Genomic DNA, 23,582 nt, shown 5'->3' with positions numbered 1-23,582 from the left:
AATCACCTTATACATGATTTTAATCAGATTTATGTGATTTGATAAATCCTTATGGATCATCCAGATTTACTATCATTACATCGTGCTGTTTGACACGTAATCTCCATGACGGGTCTCATTGGGTAAAACGTTAAGCAAATTTAAGAAGGAAAAACTCAAATTGTGCGTGAATTTTGATTAGAATATTATTTATAAAAATAATTTTGTCCAAGAACAATTCATATCAGTATTTTTAAATGAAACATTAATACTATTGCGGCAATTATTCTCTAATATAGTAGACAATCCAGTATCAAAATAATTGCAATCCAGGCTAATTAGAAAGAAATATTAAAAAAATGTAAGCTTGTGACACATTTAAGAAATTAAACTAATTTTTAAAAAAAATTAATATTCAATGTCAAAATAAAATCAAGGATATTTATTTAAAATCTTTTATTTAAACAGAGCATATTATTCAAGCAACTTCTTTCCAACAACAAGCACACATAATTCACAATTATAATGGTCAGTCTTCATTTACAAACTTCTTTTAAACTAACTTTACTAATTCATTCCATATATGTCCTCGTATTACATCTAGAAGAAAAAATAAGAGCAATCAAATTAACAGCTTCTTTAAATAATTAATAATAATTTTTACTACAAGTAATAAAGTGAAATTCAAACAAGATCCAAAATAAATAAAATTAAACAAATTTAAAATTAGCCTACTTTTAAGAAAAATGTTAGGTTAATATTTGTATCAATTTGTGCATATGTTTATACAAAAGGACGTAAATGCAGAAAAATTGGCAGTTATAAAATTATGTAGATTTTTTGCATCTTAGCACAATTTGTATAGACCAAATATTAAACTTTTTTGGAACTCCTTGATGTTAATATAAAATTATATGTAAATACTCTACTTTCTTCAAAAATATTTTTTTTAACGAATACCAAATTCATAAATAATTTTAGCTATTCAGCTAGTGAATTGTTATGCTGTTTAGTCAATTATTGACAGGGAAAACAATTCTATGCACACAGTGATTTCTTTTACGAAAGAAAAACGCATTATGAAATTACAGTTTTAATGAAGTTCGGGCAATCACATTTAACAATATAAATTGAGTAATCTTTTCTTGTGATCTCAGGGTTATCAAAGGTGGGCTCAGTCCAATAAAATCCATCTTTTTACACACCAAATAAGTTTCTTAACATTTCATTAGTTCCAATCAATTTTCTTTGAAATTACCTAATTAAGTTGCTCTTTGAAATAATTGTTGCTCGTTAAGTTGCTCTTTGTAATATATTGTTCTATAAACTTTTATGCCTATCTTTATTTTATGCCTTTTTACAACCTTATTCGCAAACAAAATTATTATGAACAAATTAAAATTGGCTAAATACACGAAAAAATACATTATAAATTATTAATATAAATTACTAAATTATAAATTATTAAAACACATTACTAAATTCTGAGATCTATAAAACAAATAATGTACAATAGCAATAATAGCGCATTTCATTTCACGGATGTTAACAACACTTCTAGAAATTCCATTCATTAATTAAGTTTCAATTTATAATTTTTAACTTATTATGCTTCATATTTCACACTTCATTTATTTACAATAACTTCATCCTTATGCAATTTATTGTACATGTAGAAGGCGACAAAAAATGACTGAAATAATTATATTTTATTTATAATTATATTTTGATTTCTAATATAACATATATATTATATAAAACGCTAATATGTATGTATCAATAAAACCGATGATATTTCTTTTCTCGCGTTGGCAAAAGCTTTCATTTTTAATTGATAGGCTTCGGCGCGCAAGAGCATGTAGTGAGCATCATTTGGCTAATCTATATTATATAAAACGCTAATATGTTTTAATTGATAGGCTTCGGCGCGCAAGAGCACGTAGTGAGCATCATATGTCTAATCGGGTGAATTCTCACCGAATTATCAAAAAATTCTCACAAAATTATCTTCATCGAAGTCGATGCTTTACATCCGGCGTTCAGTACTGTTTCATATTGTTTTACAACACATGGTTTTAGCCCTCTGGTGGGAAAGACTTTAAAATAAAACTTACAACAGTTACTTTTCTCAACATCTGAAATTTAGAATAGTGTGATTAAGAAAAATATGTGAACTGTTTGCAATTTCAAATTAATACTGAAATGCACAGGCTTAGAATTTTCTACAGTGAAAAGTTTTCGGAACTTCAGTGTACAAAAAAGTATACAAAAGCTAGACGCTAAGAACGTATCCAATGAGCGAGCAAACCGAGCATCGGATTGCGAAGCAATCCGAAATGAACTGCGAAGGCAGTTCCGGGGGTTGGTGAGCACCAGTGAGCAGGGGGCGAAGCCTCCTAGTTAGATATAGTTAGATATTTTTCTAATCTAAACATTAGATATGTAAATAATTATATCTAATGTATTAAAGCAGGGCTTGAGATTTTTTTCATTCAAATACAAAGAACTTTGATTTATGACTAAAAAAACATCATAAATGTTTAATCAAAATTAAATTAATATTAAAAGTATATTATAAGAATATCTTAGAAGTTCTGGCTACCTAAAACAATTTTTCATTATAAAACATAGCTTTGAATGCATAGCAACCATTTTGAAACAAATCCCTGATTGAAATTCAAAGACTAGATGAAATAGAGAATTTAAAGAATGCTTTAAAAATTAAAACAAAGTTTCAATTACCAAACCATAATCTTAATTTAAAATTGTGATTTCTTTTTTTTCCCTCCTGAGTTTTAAAATGACAAAATAAATGTAACAAATTGCATTTATAAAAGTAGTCATTCATCAAAAAATAAATATTTAATCTATATATTTTTTATATTAAAATATTAATTTTTAATCCTATATTAAAATACATAAGTTGAACTAAAAAAATTCCATTGAAATTTTTTTTTCACAAAATTTCTTAATAGAAAATCTGATAATGTCAAAGATACTGTAAACATATGAGAAAAAAAAATACTTCAATGTATACTTTAATCTGTACTTTCAATCTCAAGAATCAAAAGATTTTGAAAAATGTAATTTCAAATTCGTTGGAATTTAACAAATACCAAGAAAAGAAATAGTAAAAGTACCAATACTTTAAAATGTAGTTTTTTAACTTTTTAAATATTTATATAAAATCAGTTGATTTAAATCAATGATTTTCTTTTAAAAAAATCAGTTCAATCAACAAAGCCCTGATTATAAGTACATATAATACAGTTTTGCAAACACTGCTACATACCCCCAACTCTTTAAAAGTTAAGCAGGAAGACTTGTTTATAATTCATTAACAAAATATTGAATACATCAGCTTATGCTGATGGGCAAAAATATAAAAAATTAAACAAATAAAATGCAGCTTCTTTTCTTATTAACTTAAAAAATATTTTAAAAAACACAGTTTCAGAAAATTTCTAGTTCCAGTGAGTGTATTTTAATTATAGTTTTATTTTCAACTGTCAGAAACTTGAGTTTGATTAGAAAATAAATGCTCACAGTTGCCAAAAGAAAAAGGCAGGAAAATCGATTTTATGCATTGAAAAAAATATATGCAAGCTAGTATGCGACATAAAAAATAATCCACACACAGACTTTTATAAGTATGTTATATTAAATAAAGGTTAACAATATCAGAAATAATATAGCTACAGGATGCGAACTGATTTAAACAACTGTAATAGGAACTTTACAACTGTGCAAAACCTTTCAATATTTTACACTTGAAAGCAATTTGGAACTATATATGCTGAAATAAAAAAAGTAAAAAAAATTAATTAAATAATGAAGAATTTAACTGTACTTAAGCAGTTCAGTTTATCATTTAAAAATTATTAATATAAAAATTTAAAATCAATTATCCTACTTCAAAAAAGATAGATTTTTAACAGACAAAATATAAAGTTCAACCCATTTTTTAACAGTTGTTGAATGTAGGAAAATAGGAATAATTATTGCTATTGCTTGAATGAATATAAGTAAAAAAAATCTAAAGCATTGAAAGTGGCAACTGTAAGAAAAACATATGACTCATTAAAAATAACCATCACAAACTTAAGTTTTAAAATTTTTATCAAAAAAAAATTTAAAATAATAATTATCACTAGTAAATTATACTTAAAAAAGCATTGTCTTTAACCCTAATGTTACCGCATTTATTTCCAAAAGAAATGTCAAGTGTTTGACTCAGCATATATTTTCTTTAACAGAATTTGTCTTTTGTTTCTAATTCTACACAAAAAGCAAAAATTTTTTTATTACCTTATTTTCAAAATTATTTGGAAAATTAAGAAACAAGAACATTATAAATGGAACAAGCCTTTAGTAAGGTTGAAGCTTAGGCCTGGCCATCGAAGAACTGCGATTTGGTAACTTTTGAATATTGAAATTTTTTCAAATAACATCTTTTACTATTGTGCGAAAACTCAAGTCAATACTTATTTTAGATATCGAAATGTCGCTTTACAAGCACGATGGCATAAAATTGGAACACCCTATTTTTAAACCTTAATTATTTCAGGTTTTTTAATTATTATAAACAAAATGCTTTTCAGGATTTTGTATATTTCAGCAAGTTTTGATTTTAATACTTTTCGGTCCACAAAAATGTTAGTTCCAAATGTATATATATTTCCTAACATCTGGTTCTGTTAAAGATTTTCTGAAAATTACAAACAAAAGATTATTTTATTATTATACTGGAATGATTTGTTCAGCTTGGACGATCTAATGGACATTGCACCAATAGAACAGCAAATGGGACTTTACGTAACGACCATTATAACAGAAGAAGAGCACAAATGGGGGTCTTAATAATGAGCGTAGACTATTTTACCTTAATTGGTAATAATAAAGCAAAAATGCAAAGTAAACTGGAATATATATATTGAATATACAAACATTATGCCCTCAATATGAAAGCTTAATATATACTAGCAGCCAAAGCTTTGGCGAAATGACACCTTGCACCATCACTCTAGACCAGTGATTCTCAATCTTTTTTTTTGTGTGGCGGCACACTTTTAACGATTTTGAAATTTGACGGCACACAATGAAAAAAAATTAGTTTAAAAGTTTTTAATTTATCACTAATACACTGTGTTAAATAGTTTGTGATAATAATTTTGAAAAATAAATAAAATAATATGTACTACAAAAGCACGTTTATTAAGAGACTAATTATTTCTTTCGACTAATTTTTTATTAGTTAGTAACAGTTATTTATTTTTTTGCTAGTTATTAATTGTTAGCTTGTTTTACGTAGTTATTAACTGTTAGTTTTTTTAAATTGTTATTTTTTTGTGATTTCCTGTTAACTAGTTTTTTTGCTAATTATAAATTGTCAGCTTATTTTTTTTGTTAGTTATCCTTTGTTAATTTGCTTTTATAACTATTAATTGCATAGCTTACTTTAATGATTAGCTTTAATATCCGTTTGAAAATTAATATTTAACTTTCTTTCGTTAATTAATAATTTTAATAGTCATTAAATTTTCTACCTATTTCAACATTCTTTTAAAATTGCCAAAGACAATTTAAACGCTTCCTTCTTATATTAACTTATTTTAAGATTATCAGAGACAAGACAATCGCCGACTTATGTATATGTAAAAACTTTTCTTTAATTTAAACTTCACTCTTCACTAAAAAAGCATTATAATTGTATCATTTCTAATATTTGGAGGCACATTTTAAGAATTTAGCGGCAAACAAAAGTGCTGCGGTACAGTGGTTGAGAATCACTGCTCTAGACATTGAAGTAAATATATTTAGCAAATAAAAGTCAGACATTACAAAAAGTTTACATACTCAATTGAAGAAAAAAAAAATCTTTTAAAAAGGTAGAATCAGGATTGTTTTTCGCACTAACAAAACTATCAGGATTGAGAATCCAAGAAAAGAAAAAAAAATAATTAGAATACTTACTCATCCTCTCAAAGGCATCACTTCTCATCCAAATGATCAACTCAACATTCAGAGGCTCCAATTTTCATTTCAACTCCTCCAAACTAATGCACTGAAAAGTAAGCCAATAGAAAAAAAAAAAATTGCATTTTATTCCCTTAAACAGAAATACATTGTTTAGAAAGGAATTAACATTTTAAAGGAAATAATATTTATGTTTACAACAGCGTTAAGCTAATTGCGCTCATGTAATGGGAATAAATAATGTTAATAATGTAGTATATTTTCAGTCACTTTAAAAGATTAAAAATTTTTTTTAATAATTTTAATGCTCACCTTCTACCCACCAATAAATCCTTCTATTGTGCAGCATAATTAACAAAAATTAAACTTAGCAGGGAATACTTCAGGAACATGGACATGAACATAGTGGATAACAAAAATGCTCACATAAAATATAACTATTGAAAAAGATTGGGAAAACAGAAGATCATAACAATAAAATGAAAGAAAAACAAAATTGCTTATTAATATATAAAGCATCACTAGTGTTGTAGGATACTAGTCTTAAAATTTAGTCTCAAAAGTTACGTGCTCAGCGACTTAATTCTAAGATCCGGGACACAAAGCCTTATTGCAACACTTTGGGCTACCTGAACCCCATTTCGAATCTTAATCTCAGAAGAGATTATCTTGTGAGATTCAGTCAGCCACACAGATATTTGTCCTCCATGTGACGGAGGTTCAGGATTTTGGTACTTTGCCATATGCACCGAGTGTTTGCGTACGGACAAATGCATCCACATCTGAATGACGATCTTACACCAGAGACTAAATTCAAAAGACTTTCAACAATATTAATAACAATTGTTTTATCAATCACTTTCTTTGCTACAAATATCTTCTAGATACCATCAAATAAAAAATATATAATTTTAATCCCCACCGTTTATGCATAAATCCTTTAATGGTGAATCAAAATTAACAAAAATTAAATTAAACTTAGCAGGGAATACTGTTTGAACATGGATGTGATTATAGTGGATAGCAATAAAGCTGACATCAAAAATAACTGTCGAAAAAGATTAGAAAAACAGAAGATCATAACAATAAATTGAAAGTAAAACAAAATTGCTAATTAATATATAAAGCATCACTAGTGTTGTAGGATACTAGTCTTAAGATTTAGTCTCAAAAGTAAGACTAAATTCAACAGACTTTTAACAATATTAATAACAATTGTTTTATCAATCATTTTCTTTGCTACAAATATCTTCTAGATAACATTAAAAAAAAAATTATAATTTTTATCCCCACCGTTTATGTTTAAATCCTTTTATGATGTATCAAAATTAACAAAATTTAAATTAAATTTAGCAAGGAATACTTCTTGAACATGAATGTGATTATAGTGGATAGCAAAAAAGCTGACATTAAAAATAACTGTCGAAAAAGATAAGAAAAACAGATCATAACAATAAAATGAAAGAAAAACAAAATTGCTTATTAATATATAAAGCATCACTAGTGTAGTAGGATACTAGTCTTAAAATTTAGTCTCAAAAGTTACGTGCTCAGCGACTTAATTCTAAGATCCGGGACACAAAGCCTTATTGCAACACTTTGGGCTACCTGAACCCCATTTCGAATCTTAATCTCAGAAGAGATTATCTTGTGAGATTCAGTCAGCCACACAGATATTTGTCCTCCATGTGACGGAGGTTCAGGATTTTGGTACTTTGCCATATGCACCGAGTGTTTGCGTACGGACAAATGCATCCACATCTGAATGACGATCTTACACCAGAGACTAAATTCAAAAGACTTTCAACAATATTAATAACAATTGTTTTATCAATCACTTTCTTTGCTACAAATATCTTCTAGATACCATCAAATAAAAAATTTATAATTTTAATCCCCACCGTTTATGCATAAATCCTTTAATGGTGAATCAAAATTAACAAAAATTAAATTAAACTTAGCAGGAAATACTGTTTGAACATGAATGTGATTGTAGTTGATAGCTATAAAGCTGACATAAAAAATAACTGTCGAAAAAGATTAGAAAAACAGAAGATCATAACAATAAATTGAAAGTAAAACAAAATTGCTAAATAATATATAAAGCATCACTAGTGTTGTAGGATACAAGTCTCAAAATTTAGTCTCAAAAGTAAGACTAAATTCAACAGACATTTAACAATATTAATAACAATTGTTTTATCAATCACTTTCCTTGCTACAAATATCTTCTAGATAACATTAAAAAAATATATATATATATATAATTTTGATCCCCACCGTTTATGTAGTAATCCTTTTATGATGAATCAAAATTAACAAAATTTAAATTAAATTTAGCAAGGAATACTTCTTGAACATGAATGTGATTATAGTGGAAAGCAAATAAGCTCACATCAAAAATAACTGACGAAAAAGATAAGAAAAACAGATCATAACAATAAAATGAAAGAAAAACAAAATTGTTTATTAATATATAAAGCATCACTAGTGTTGTAGGATACTAGTCTTAAAATTTAGTCTCAAAAGTAAGACTGAATTCAAAAGACTTTTAACAATATTAATAACAATTGTTTTATCAATCACTTTCTTTGCTACAAATATCTTATAACATCAACAGTTAAATTTTTTTTTATAATTTTGATTCCCACCGTTTATGTATAAATCCTTCTACCTATTAATATTTAATTTCTTAACAGTGAATTAATTTTCTTTAAAATGGAATCTGAATAAATTTTTAAGAGATCTCGTTTTATTTTTACAAAAAGAGCGTATTTATTGGGATCAAATGGCAAGCAAAGCATGGAAAAACGATTAGGGAAAACACTGATGGAAGAATAATGGAATTTCTGATTTGCCGCAATCTATTAATAGCTCGATCTCCACAAAATTTAATAAACATTGCAAATAAATTATATAGAAGAAAAAGACAATAAAAAAATAATAATTATTAAAAGAATAAATAATTTTACATAAACTTACATGAGAAAACCACGCCGGCTTGTGGAATAACAACTGACAAGAAGAAGTTGAGTTGATATTTTGCTACTCGACCCAAGCGTAAAGTTTGAAAAGAACACTCAAGCACAATTCACACTGCATCTCTGATTGCCCTTGACGCGGGGTCGAATGTATAGAAGCAACGTATATCAAGGAGCATTCACACCGACTGCTACCTTATATATGAAACAAAAATGCTGTACTTTTTGTGAGAAATGAAAGCATAATCTGGAATTTTAAATTAAGCTATATAAACTGTTATTATTTATTTTTCTTAATTAAAATTGCAGGGTTCGATCCCTGATTCTGCTAACCTCTCACCGAGAAGTGCATGCATTATACGTGCTCTGCAAAATCTCTGGAATGGAAAGTCCTGTGGTCAGTCGCTTAGCAGTACCATGGGTACAGGGATCTGGTGAAAATTTCTTTTCCCTTCATATCTATATATAAATTGAGGAGATGGCGTGACGAAATTTGTGATGGCAAACTTCTTCGGATCATTCTCAGAGATGTTTCCCAGACCGTTGTCAATAGCCCATTGTACAGTTCTAGTGCGACATAAATAAAAGTACCTACCTACATTAAAGTATCTACTCAACCTTTTGTTTCTAACCACTATCTCATCATAATTTATATATAGTTTTGTTTAAAAAAATTATTTGAGGTAGAATTCTTGGCCATGGATGGTGCGACTGAAAAAATACAATCACAGCCCCTTGCCCTAAGAACCTATGACAACAAAAACAATATATATAATTATTTTGAATTATCTCATATTTCCACGCCATTATAAAATGTTATTAGAATATGCCCGACTTAAGTAAATGTGTAAGGAAAATACTTTTTCCCCCCCTGTCATTTAATCTATCTCTCGTTTACCTAAATCCACGAATCATTCTAATTTCACTAATCTGAATATGCATAATATTTTGTAAATTGAAAACCTACCTCAATGTTATTATATTTAATAACTATTTATATTTTAACCTTTAATAGTACTTTTATAAATATTGCAAAATCTCTAATTTTTTTTTATTTAAATTTTTCTTCTAATTAATCTAAATAATCTTGATATGTTGCTATATTGCTTTACATTTTTAAAAAACTCAATAATGTTATAACCAAATGTTTAATAATTTAAAAAGCAAGTCTTAACCTTTCAGTAACCAGGCAATGATGAAGTAGTGCAGGCGCACATAAAAATGTTATCTATCACTCGTGTACCTATATGAATGAATCTTTCTTAATTTTATTAATCCTGATATGAAGCAAAATTGTTTTCTGAATTAAAAATTTACTTTTGTGATATTAATTGCAGTAACTATTAATTTTTAACCTTTAATAACATATTATTACATATTTTGCATTTAAAAGTGCAACTTTCATCCCAATCTTATTTAAATCCTTTTTGATTTAAGTAATCCTGCTTTGTAACCTCATTGTCTTGTGATTCTAAAATTCACCATTATGTAATGAATTGCAATAACCATTTATTTTAAACCATTAGTTATAATTTCACCTCATGTTTGATAATTTAAATGCCAACTTTCGAGCTTTCAATAAAAAGTCGCGGGACAATGTTCAAGTACTGCACGTGCTCATATTTTAATTTCTCAGTCGTGTACCCATATGAATGATGTACCCATAATCCATATGATCTTTTTTAATCACATTAATACTGATATGTAGCTTTATTGTTTTTCTGAATTTAAAATTCCTTTGAATGATATTAATTGCGGTTGCTATTAATTTTCAACCATTTAAAACATATTACTATATTTTTTTGGGTGGAATGACCTGGGTAGGGGTCAGAAAACTGGCCTTGCGTCAGAAAGGTTCTGGGTTCGAATCCCGGTCAAGGCATGGATATTCTTCAATTCTCTGTATTATCTGTCTTTAATGTGGGAGCAACGTTGGTCCACCTAATACGGTGCCCCTGAAAAAGTGGCCAACAAATCTACCCTTCAGATGGCTATATGACGAAAGGTCATTCTCCAAGCGGGAATTGGATAAAAAAAAAAACAATATTTTTTGAGATTAAAAGCACAAATTTCTACCCAATTGTTAAATATCATAAAAATATACTCGACTGTAGCGAATACGATTAAAATTTTTATTTAATTTAAATCTTTCTTAATTAAATAAATACTGATGTGTGCTTTATTGTTTTGTGTTTCTAAAATTCCCCTAATTGTATTAATTGCAATAACCATTTATTTTTTAACTTTCATAATAATTTCACCACATGTTTAATAATTTAAATAATAACTTTAAACATTTCAGTAAAATGTCACGAGACAATGCTCAATCAATGCACGTGCACATAAAAATCTCTCTCTCTCATATTAATCTTTGAATTAATCTTTTTTAACTTTATTAGTTCTGATATAAAGCCTAATTGTTCTTTATTTGTCAAATTCATCTTAATGTCAATATTTACAACAACTATTTATTTTTTTAAAAATTCTATTGTAATTTCACTTCGTGTTTAATAATTAAAAGATCGAGCATAGTGTACGTGCGCATAATAATTTTATCTTCTTTGAATGTTATACACTTGGGTACTTAAAATGAATTTTTCTTAATTTTTTGTTTCAATCGTAATAAGCAGTCTATTGTTTTATTCCCATTATTTGCAAAAACTATTTATTTTTAGACTCTTATTGTAATTTTTAACATATACTTCTAATTTAAAGTGTTGAAAATTTTAGAAAAAACATCTCCTGACTAATTTATGACGCATGTGCACATAATAGTAAAACAGCATATTTCACGATATATAGATATATTTGCTTTTTGCTCTAAAATTAAACATAATATACTGGTTGACCATCATCACAGCAAAACATCTGTTTCCAGCATATTTGAATGGTTGGTGCTAGTTCAACAACAATAAACATAACCTGATAGTTGGACAGTAATAATTGTAAAATAACATCTTCCAACATACTTTTATGGCTATTGTTGGTCCAATATAGGTCCTACCAACCATAATTTGTTGGTAGACCATCAAAATGGCCATGTAACATCCTCCGTCTCAATTTGATGCTGTTGTTGGTTCAACAATAAAAAAACATAGCATGATACTTGAACCATCATAATAATTAAACAACGTATTCCATCATATTTTAATGGTTGTTGTTGGCCCAACATTAATGAACCCAAACTGTTGGTAGACCATCAAAATAGCCATACAGCATCTTCCATGATATTTTGATGGTTACTGTGAGTCCAACAATAAAAACATAACTTGTTGGTTTACCATCATAACGATAAAATCAAATCTCTCATCTTATTTTGATGGTTGTTGTTGGTCCAACAATAAAAAACATAGCATGATGGTTGAACCATCATACTAGTTAATTAACATATTCCAACTTATTTTTATGGCTGATGTTGGTCTAACATTATTAAACATAGCATGATGGTTAAACCATCATAATAGATGAACAACATCTTAAATCATATTTTAATGGCTGTTGTCGGTTCAACATTAGTGAACACAACTTGTTGGTAAGCCATCAAAATAGCCATACAACATCTTCCCTTATATTTTGATGGTTGTTGTTGGTCGAACAATAAAAGCATAACTTGCTGGTTTACCATCATAATAATAAAACAACACCTCTCATCTTATTTTGATGGTTATTGTTGGTCGAACAATAAAAAACATTACATGATGGTTTGACCATCATAATAGATAAACAACATCTTCAATCATATTTTAATGGCAGTTGTTGGTTCAACATTAGTAAACACAACTTGTTGGTAGACCATCAAAATAGCCATACAGCATCTTCCATGATATTTTGATGGTTGCTGTGAGTCCAACAATAAAAACATAACTTGTTGGTTTACCATCATAACGATAAAATCAAATCTCTCATCTTATTTTGATGGTTGTTGTTGGTCCAACAATAAAAAACATAGCATGATGGTTGAACCATCATACTAGTTAAACAACATATTCCAACTTATTTTTATGGCTGTTGTTGGTCTAACATTATTAAACATAGCATGATGGTGAAACCATCATAATAGATGAACAATATCTTCAATCATATTTTAATGGCTGTTGTCGGTCCAACATTAGTGAACATAACTTGTTGGTAAACCATCAAAATTGCCATACAACATCTTCCCTTATATTTTGATGGTTGTTGTTGGTCGAACAATAAAAGCATAACTTGCTGGTTTACCATCATAATAATAAAACAACACCTCTCATCTTATTTTGATGGTTATTGTTGGTCGAACAATAAAAAAACATTACATGATGGTTTGACCATCATAATAGATAAACAACATCTTCAATCATATTTTAATGGCAGTTGTTGGTTCAACATTAGTGAACACAACTTGTTGGTAAACCATCGAAATGACCATATAGCATTTTCCATTATATTTTGATGGTTGTTGTTGGTCCAACAATAATAAACATAGCATGATGCTTGAGCCACCATAATGGATAAACGACATCTTCCATTATATTTTGTTGGTTGTTGTTGGCCCAACAATAAAAACGTAACTTGCTGGTTTACCATCATAATGATAAACTAACAACTCTCATCTTATTTTGATGGTTGTTGTTGGTCCAACAATAAAAAACATAGCATGATGGTTGAACAATCAAAATAGATAAACAACATCTTCCATTATATTTTGTTGGTTGCTGTTGGTATAACAATTAAAACGTAACTTGCTGGTTGACCATCATAAAGGTAAACAACATCTTCCAACTTATTTTGATGATTGTTATTGGTCCAACGACAACAAACATAACATGATGGTTGTACCATCCTAGTACTAAAACAACATGTTCCATCTTAATTTGATGATTGCTGTTGGTCCAGCAATACAAAAGATAACTTGATGGTTGAACCATTATAATAGTAAAGCAATATCTTCCATCATATTTTAATGGTTGTTGTTGGTCCAACATTAATAAACACATCTTGTTGGTGGACCATCAAAATAGCCATGCAGCATCTTCCATCATATTTCGATGGTTGTTGTTTGTCCAACATTAAAATAACATAACTTGTTGGTAGACCATCATAATGGTAAAACAACATCTGCCATCAAAATATGAAAGTTTATGTTGGTTCATCAAAAATCAAACATTGATTGATGGTTTACCATCATAACATAAACCAACATTTTCCATTTTGTAATGATGGAAATTTGTTGGGCCATCAAAAACCATCAAAAGTAGATGGAAATTGTTGTATGATGGTGAGCATCAACACATGTTGGACCATCAAGAATCTTATTTAAACCAACATAAACCATCATAATTCTTTGATGGTACCATCAAGAATTTTGACTTGGGTTCCACTATTCGTCCGAAATGAATATTCTGCGTTCAGCAGTATAGGCTAAATACCAAATATTTGGATGTTGCATCTGTAGTTTAGAACCTGCAATTGCTGTTTATTTTTGAAAATTTAATTTTTTTAAATTATAATTTTACAGTGCCGAGCATAATATTGTATCTATTTACAATTTAAAAGCTCATCGAAAAAGTTTTTTTGCAATAACCGGACCCTATTTGCACAAATTCATAAAAACGGACCCTGGTTGAAAGAATGTGAGTAATTTTTTCACAATTTCACGAAAAACGGACCTTTCACAAAATGTCTGGACAGACCCCTGCTTTTAGGAAAGATTTTTAACAAAAATATTTTACGATCCACGTTTATAAAATGTTCATTTTTATAAAATTACTTTAAGAAAGATTTTTTTATTATAATATTTTGCGATCAATTTTTATAAAATGAACTTGCTTTACTGTTAAACAAAGCAAGAAGAGTGAAGAGAATCGTGCGTCCTTCTATGACAAAGGAAAGAAAAAATTCAAAACATAGGCGTCATTTTGCCAAATTTATATTCTGTTAAATGTATCCAACAAAATAAAATCGGAAAGCGAGCTCAATAAATTAATTTGTATCTATTTAAAGATGCATGATAAGGAATAAAACAATGTTCCCAAAATATCCATGCGTAACAACAATTCAATTAACTGTTGGAAGAGAACGAACACAATCCAAGTCAGGCTACCACCGAGAAGGAAAATAAAAATATCAAATGCCAAAATCAGATTAATGCCATAATAAATGCGGGCCACGAAATCTTCATCCGCCATTGCTAAATAAATTTTTATTTTTGTCGAATTGTATCCTGAATTTTTATTAGAAAAATTAGACTCTGAGATTTATCTGTTTCACAAAGCACGGCGAATCATTTATTTATTTAGTAATGACTACTTTTGACGGAAATATTTTTCTATCGTTATTCCTCAAATAAATGAAAAATGTAGTCGTAGAAATTACTTCAAATGAGGAATTGTTATCTAAATTTACACTACGGATTCGTTCTACAGAATGCGTAGAACGATAATTAAGGTATCGAAATGATATTGAGAGAGAGTTATTATTTAGGTCGGATTTCAGTTTTTTAAATGCATATTTGGACATTTATTTTCTTGGGGCAGTTTTTTAAATGCATTTTTGGACATTTATTCTCTTACGGCAGTTTTTTAAATGCTGTTTTGGACATTTATTCTCTTAGGGCATTTTTTAAAAAAAATTTGGAGCATTTATTGGATTTTTGAGAATTTTTGAAGTTTTTGTGGTATTTTTTCCTACTTATTATTTTCTATTTATTCAAGTTTTTTATTATTTTTAAGTGTGCACGCACTAAGCTTATCAGCAGACTATGAAGTAAGCTTCTTCAGGCATAAAAATTTACTTTCAGACAAGTGACGTTGATTTGCATTTAAAAATAATTAATAAAAATCAAAATAATTAAATAAAATTTCAAAATATTTTAGCAAAAATAAAAACATTTAATAATCCGATGTAATTCTGTATTGGAAATTTTTTTATGGTAATTAAAATTTATATGCAAGAAGAAAACGTTCAGAAATCAATATCAGCAGACATTTTTTTTCCAACTTATGCATAATTCAAATTTTAATGAACATGAAACATACATTGCATTGCTTTACTATGCTTTTGCATGGTAATTTAAAATATGGTAATTAAAAGAGGAAAGCTTTGTTCCAGTCTTTTTTACATTAATTATTAGGCATTTTTTGCGCTTAAAGGACATTTTTGTATTTTCTAAGGGCACTTGTAGGGATTATTTAGGTCATCAAAATCTAGGCTCTAGTTAAAGAGAAGAATTTACAGCTAAAAACCGGAGCATTTTACAACTTACAACGTTTGTAACTTAGAAGCCATAAAAATTACGTATGTAAATTTCATACAGCCGTGAAAAAAACTTTCACAAACGTGACTATCTCATAGCATTTAAAGTTAACCCTGAATGGAATAAAATGTTAAAATATGCATTGATTGATTGATCCAGGTTGAATACAGAGTTCGCTTCACTACAATGTTAGTACGTTACTCAATATGCAATGCCATCATTTGGAGAAATATTGAGAGAAAGTTCTTAAAATGAATTAACTACAAGAAATAGTGCATTTCAGAAGGATTTTAATTCAAAGGTGATAAAATGTCACCAAAGCAAATTGTATGCAATTATGGAAACTTCACTTTCTCAAACATGGTAATCATTTAGTGTTGATAATTAATATAATCTGAAATAAAATAGTTTTTGTTTTTTTATTTATAATTTTTTTACGTCAATCAATAAAAAACTTGTTTGAAAAATTTTTACTGGCGGATGCCAGAAACCGGCCAGGTACCAAATAAAACTTTTGCCTGCTAGGCATCCGGAACCGGTCTAAGAAAAGATTCAATATTCACCGGGTAACTGGTAAAATTTTAGAACCCAATAAATGCATCTCTAGCAGGGGTCTGTTTAAAAGAAATTTGGGTCCGTTAACGAACCCTTCACAAAATATCTTTTCATAAAAACGGACCCTTCACAAAATCAGGGGTCTGTCTAGACATTTTGTGAAAGGTCCGTTTTTCGTGAAATTGTGAAAAAATTACTCACATTCTTTCAACCAGGGTCCGCTTTTATGAATTTGTGCAAATAGGGTCCGTTATTGCAAAAAAAAAACTTTTTCAAGGAGTTTTTAAATTGTAAAGACATACAAGATTATGCTCATCACTGTAAAATTATAATTAAAAAACTTAAATTTTAAAAAATAAACAACAATTGCTGCCTCTAAATTAGAGATGCAACATACAAATATTTGGTATTTAGCCTATACTGCTGAACGCAGAATATTCATTTCGAACGAATAATGGAAGAATCGTCTGCCGAAGACAAAACTAAATTCGTTTACATCCATTTTTCTTGTTTTCTGCCCTGGAAAGGATTTATTCGATTAATAAAATAATAATGAAGATAAAAAAATTTGTGAAGGGTCCGATTAAAAGAAAAATCATTTTGTGAAGGGTCCGTTTTTAAGTTAAAATATTTTGTGAAGGGTCCGTTTTTATGAAAAGATATTTTGTGAAGGGTCCGTTAACGGACCCAAATTTCTTCTAAACAGACCCCTGAAAATATCTTTTCATAAAAACGTACCCTTCGCTAAATAATTTATCTTTTAATCGGACCCTACACAAATTTGTTTATCTTCATTATTGTTTTGTTAATCGAATAAACCCTTCCGGGTAAAGAAGGATGGTTCGAGACAAACTAAGTTTCCTTAAGTTTAAATTCCAAATGTTGTATTCTAAGAAAATGTTTCTACTGTTACAAACATCGTATGCGCATTCTTTTTAATATTAAATCATAATTTTTTTTTGTAAATAAATATATGATCAATTTATATTTATTCATAAAATTAATTAATTGAATATTATGTAAATGAAAATTAATTTCTGGCAATTTTTTAAATAAAGTATTATAAATTTAAGAATTGTTTAAGTTTACTTAATGCGTAACACATTAAAAGTGATACATTACTAAGTTGTGTTATTTAAAATATGCCAATAGAAATTATTAAAAATATGCCAATAGAAATTATTAAAAATATGCCAATTGAAATTATTAAAAATGTGAGTGATTTTGTTTCCATTATTCGTCTGAAATGAATATTCTGTGTTGAGCAAATATAGGCTAAATACCAAATATATGTATGTTGCATCTCAAATTTAGTAGCAGCAATTGTTGAGCAGAATCTTGTACCTATTTACAATTTAAAAAACTTCTTAAAAAGGTTTTCTGCAATAACAGGACCTTATTTTTACAAATTCACAAAAGCAGGATCCTGGTTGAAAGAATGTGACTTAACGCTTATTTTTTATTCACAAATTATGAGTAGTTTTTTCACAATTTTACAAAAACAGGACCTTTCACAAAATGTCTGGACAGACTCCTGCTTCTGTACTCTAGTACGGAAATAGAATGCTAAAATACATCCAGGAAAAGCTTCCAACTTCTGAATTCTTTATATATTTTAACATCTTTTTAGATTTCACAGAACATCCATATTCGAAGACAAACTGCTCGCTTTAACCTTCCGTCCTCTTGAGTATCTTTTAAGATCTTTATGGAGTATCATTGACTTACAGGAATGCAAAAGGCATCTATAATGTTCTAACGCAATGGTTCTTTGAATCCTACTGCCTCTCTTGAAAAATGGTTTGAAGTAGTGCCGAACATTCGGGCACGAAGGTAAGAAGGGAGGGGAGAGAAAAAAATCATTCTATTTTTAATTCAACCTTCCCTTTTACCATTTATTTTCTTATGTTTCTGTTCCATGAATCAAAGAACTTCTTTCTCTCCGTCTTCTGCTGCAGTCATCTTTTGTCAAGAGTGCTTTTTGTGAGGAATGTTCTCTTCGGCGTGCAGGCTTCGGGTGGCCATGATGGAAAAATGGCCCTTTCCAGTTCGTTTGATTTTTGAGCTCTTTAAGTTTCTGAAGCTGTTCTTTCAAGCGATGAAAAGTAACGTTTATTTTTTTTTTAATGCGTCTTTCATAAAAACTTTTTTTTAAAAAATTCTTTTGACGTTTAGATTCGCCTTAAAATGTTTATTATTAATTCCTCAGGAATCTGCAATTTTGTTGTTTTATTAAGACAAGGTATCCATTTTGCTACACAATGCGTTCTCATTTATTTAATTTAATTTTAGTTCCTTTCTGATGCTATTTTGATTTTGGAATGTGTGTTGGAAATATCTTGAAAGTAATTTGCGAATACTGAAGAACTGTTTCTAATTGTCTGGTTTTGTAGATATAGATCGAACAAGCTTTCTCCTTAAGTTTTACCGCTTATGGCGAGGCCACGCTTTCCCTTAAAGTTCCTCAAAACGAGAAAAATGCAAATTAACTAGATTTTTTCACCTTTAGGACCATTCCTATTTCGCCCGTTTACAAATAAAAACAGTTAGCTGCAAGTCTTTGCGAGGTGATACGTGAATCGTAACAATATTTTCCACATCTGTGATGCTAAAAACAAACCTAATAGTTTCCCGCCTTACTATACATCTAGTTATTGGCGATTTTGTAACAGAAATATCTTGACATTCTAGGTCAGGGATGGGGAAACTACGGCCCGCCGGTAGATTTTATCCGGCCCGCGGACAGAATTTTAACTAGCTGATCAGTGGCGAATATATCCACTTTGTTTAAAGCTATTTTTGTTCTTTCTTTTTTAACAAAGTACTGATGACCTTTCCACTTTCTCTATTTTTGTTCTACAAAACATAAATTAATTAAAATAGTTAGCACAAACAGCTTTAACTGGTAAAATGTTGAAAGCAAAAGTTCTTTATAGAATAGCTGTAGATTAGCTCCAACTAGTATTTGTCTTTCTCGAGGAGCAGACATATGGAATCTAATATAGGTGAATTGTACGTCACATGAGGCTGGCTACGCGTTTTAAGTTCCAACGTACGGATTTTTCTGTCGGCTCGAGCACTAACATAATTTATTGCGTATGGAAACACATACAGCGTCATTGTAAATAATGGTGAAATTATTAAATGTATAAAATGGCTACTGCTTTTTTGAGTTATTTGTAAAAATTTTTTATCCCAAAATGGCAACTAAAAATCGCAAAGTTGATGTAGAGTGACATGCACTCAATGATGAATTGACTTTATTTTATTTCAGAAGTTTTTACTCGGCCCACCAAACTTTTTTTCCTAGATTTTTGGCCCATGACCAAAAAAGTTTACCCATCCCTGTTCTAGGTACATTAAGACATGGTTAAAGGTGCATTCCCAGAAAAATGATCAATATCATTTTTCTGGAAATGCACCTTTAAACACAATACAGGCAAAATTTTTTGCAAGTTTCCGGTCAAGTTGCTCCATAGTATTGTATAATCAAGGTAACCCTTTGTGAACCGATCGGGATCAACAGCTGGTTAACCCCTTAACTATCGGTTAATTTTCAAGAAAACGGTCATAAAAGTGCCTATTTTTTATACACGTATTTGATTAGTGCTGACATCTAGTTTAATATAAACTAACTATCTGCATTTACTTTTAAAATATCCTGGTACTGCCATCTGGTGTGTAAAATGAGAAATAAAATGTTTTCCGGGTAAAAGAAATTAATTAGTTTTATTCTTATTGGCACGTTACTACTGAACACTCCAGCCCCGAAATTTCACGGGAGCGAGAAATAGAGGGTGAAACCTTACCCCGTCATTTTCATGGGGCGAGAAGGAAGGGATTAAGCTATAAAAAGAAATTCGCGATGGTTAGCTCACCTCGTACTCATGTACAATTTGCTAAATCTAACCGCATTATCGTACTTATCATTTTGCAAACTGAACAAGCTCGTTAACACACTCCAATTTTTTTTAAATGATAAATTAGTAAATAATTGTGAAGTTAGCTTGATATTTTTTATACCTAAAGTAGCGTGAAATCTGCTGACATCGCCATGGAAAATAGTCCTTCAAGTTTCGAAATAGATTTATTTGTAAAGGATTTATATCCCTCATTTTCTTGTATTACATTTTCGCAAAGCGTAACGCATAGTAGAAATTAGAGAAAGTGTGGCTCACAACTTCAATGCCCGTTATCGGGTTTTCTCAAAACTAGTGTTAATTGTAGAGTATTTGGGAAACTTCAAACCAATATTATAATTGAATCTATTACTGTACGATCTCACATGATGTAATTAACTCCAAACTATTACAACCAGCATTTAAATTAATGAACTCTAAGCTGTTTTCGGCAGTTATTATTCACAGCTGTATTTAAACATAGAAAATATCGAACTCGCTTTATTATGGTTGCTGATATGGATACAGACTCATGTATGTGTCTACGTATACAATTTATGCCAACTTGATAAATTATGGTAAGGATGTACAGCATATTTCGAATAAGGGTCGCGAGATAAATAAGTAAAAAAAAAATCGCTATAGGCGGCGGCAATTTAATATTTTTTAAATTAAATTATTATACATTAGAGCTTTTTAACTTAGACCCACCCCCAGTCGGATTGCTTCTCTATTCAAGAGAACTTGTTTAATGGATACTTATGCATTTTAGTACAGTTTTGTATGAATGCCATATTTTACTCTCTTATTAAAATAAAGTTCTTAAAAAATCATGCAGCTATGAAACTTTTAACTTAATATTTCATTTAATATTTATATATTGCGTCAAGATTTATAGTTCAATACTACTTGCAAATAATCTTATAACCTTTGTAACATTGAAATGAATTCATTAGATTTTTCAATGCTCGCAATTATAACTCTCTGTTTGGAGACATTAAAATTTTTAATGTCCTTCAATGTAACACAAACTCGTAAAATGGATAAAAGCTAAAGAAAAAGTTAAATCAACATCATTCTGGGTGATAAAAGACTTCTCTGATTTTTAAATATCATTAAAACTGAAATATTGTTCTTAATTTTTGTTTCCCCTCTTACATTAATAAGCATAATTTAAAACAAAAATATTGTATGAGTTTGTTTGTACAAATTGATAGATTTATTCATTTCATTACCGTCCAACTTATAGCGTTGTTTCAGTTATTCGTTCGGATTGCTTCGCAATTTGAGCTCGCTTCGTACTTTCATTGGACTTAGTGTAGAACCTTAAGTTCAATTTAAAAGGGAATTTAAATAATATTATGAGCATATACATAAAAAAAAAAAATTCTTTTTGGTTCTAATATTCATATTATGTAGGAAATTATTTATCAACAGTGAGGTTTCTTCTTTTTGTAACAAATATTGGATATTTATCAAAATACCAAATAGATGTTAAAAGGAACTCTTTACCGCGGTAGAAACTCTTCATGGCTAATTCTGTTTCACCCCCATAGGCATTTTAAAGTTTAAGGAAACTTGAATTTAAGTAAACCTGGTGTAGATTTCACATTATCAAAATGCAGGAAAATTATGGCAGGATTTCTTCCGCACTGCTTAATCCAGAGTTATCCTGCCATAATTTGTCTGCATTTTGATATTTTGGAATAAAAGTAAATATTGAAACTTTATTAAAGTTTCAAAATGTAGAAAATTTTATTCCTAAATATCAAAATGCAAACAAATTATGCCAGAACTCTGGATTATGCACTAAGGAAGTAATTCTACTATAATTAGTTTGCATTTTGAAAATTTGAAACAATTTTTCCAGCATTTGTAACTTTATGGTTTGCACCAATTTTATTTAAATTCCCCATTACTTAAACATAAAATTTTAAAATACCAATGGAGGAGAAACAGAATTTGCCATGAACAATTCCTCCTGCAATTTAGTATCCTCTTAAGCCCTTCCGACATTTTTATTTACGCAAATGTCATCTATCTCTAACTTGGCGATAAATGCTGTTCGTCGAAATCATTAGTTCTTTGTTTTTATAATTGACCCTCATATATAGTTTTATATTTCTTCGTAAAAGCTGTCTCTTAATTTTCGTTTTTGCACATTGTTCGTTATTATAATTTCAATAATAAATTTTATACACATTCTTTCTTTTCACAAAAAAAGAAGAAAAAAAGTTATTTTGACTGCTCCTATAAACAAATTTAATGGAAAAACATACATTTGTAAGACTTTTGGGAAATATGCCAAACCGGTGTCATGGGAACATTTAATTGGCGCGTAAAATACAACAGTGTTCTATCACATTTTCTGACATTTATATTTTTTTCTCCCCTATTGGCAAAAATATGCTGATCTTATTTATTGATAGTTTTTTTTTTCTCACGCTAATAATGTAAATCTTTGAAACAGACGGATTGTTAGGATTTGGAAGAGTTGTGTTTGTATTGGAATTGTTTAGTTATTTAATGAATGGAACTAAAAATAGTAATTCCTACTGGTTAGTCATCCAGTGCCTTTTCAGTCAAATTCCGGGAGTTAAGCCAGGAAAAATATGCAGGGAGTGATTAAAACCGAGCAAAGAAAGGCAGGATAAAAAGAAAATTTTTATCAAAAAAAAAATCCAGAACACAATTTTAAGTTGTGAATCCAATTTTTTTTCATATTATGTGCTATTAAAGTAATTATTAATCTTTTGAGTTAAGTCTATTGTCATTCTGTTTATGACATAATGATAATGAAGATGTTTTGTGTGTATGTATGTTTATTTATCTTTAAGTGAATTGGAGGAAATTATCTTTTGAGTTTGCAAAACCCCACCCTCTAATAATGTCACAATGTTAAGTACTCTAATGAAAGGACTAGAGGAAATATAGTGATAATAAAAATTTTTTCCTAAAGGG

General features: G+C 29.1%; 1 protein-coding gene and 1 long non-coding RNA gene across 2 annotated transcripts in view; one reads left to right on the top strand and one right to left on the bottom strand.

Annotated features, from left to right (window-relative positions):
* LOC107455364 (uncharacterized) overlaps positions 1 to 23,582 on the top strand; it is a 264,892-nt gene that overhangs the window by 34,351 nt on the left and 206,959 nt on the right. The window lies entirely within an intron of this gene.
* Positions 421 to 9,091, bottom strand: LOC147809323 (uncharacterized). Its single transcript, XR_015433700.1, has 3 exons — positions 8,938 to 9,091; positions 5,953 to 6,043; positions 421 to 579 (listed from the first exon to the last, which is right to left on the bottom strand). It is a non-coding gene; the product is annotated as an uncharacterized LOC147809323 (long non-coding RNA).

Source organism: Parasteatoda tepidariorum, chromosome 5 (assembly GCF_982258835.1).
Source record: "Parasteatoda tepidariorum strain Cologne lab strain chromosome 5, Ptep-v5.0, whole genome shotgun sequence".
Classification (NCBI taxonomy): Eukaryota; Metazoa; Arthropoda; class Arachnida; order Araneae; family Theridiidae; genus Parasteatoda; species Parasteatoda tepidariorum.
Note: the sequence above shows the minus strand (reverse complement) of the source record. Positions and strands in the feature narration are given on the sequence as shown.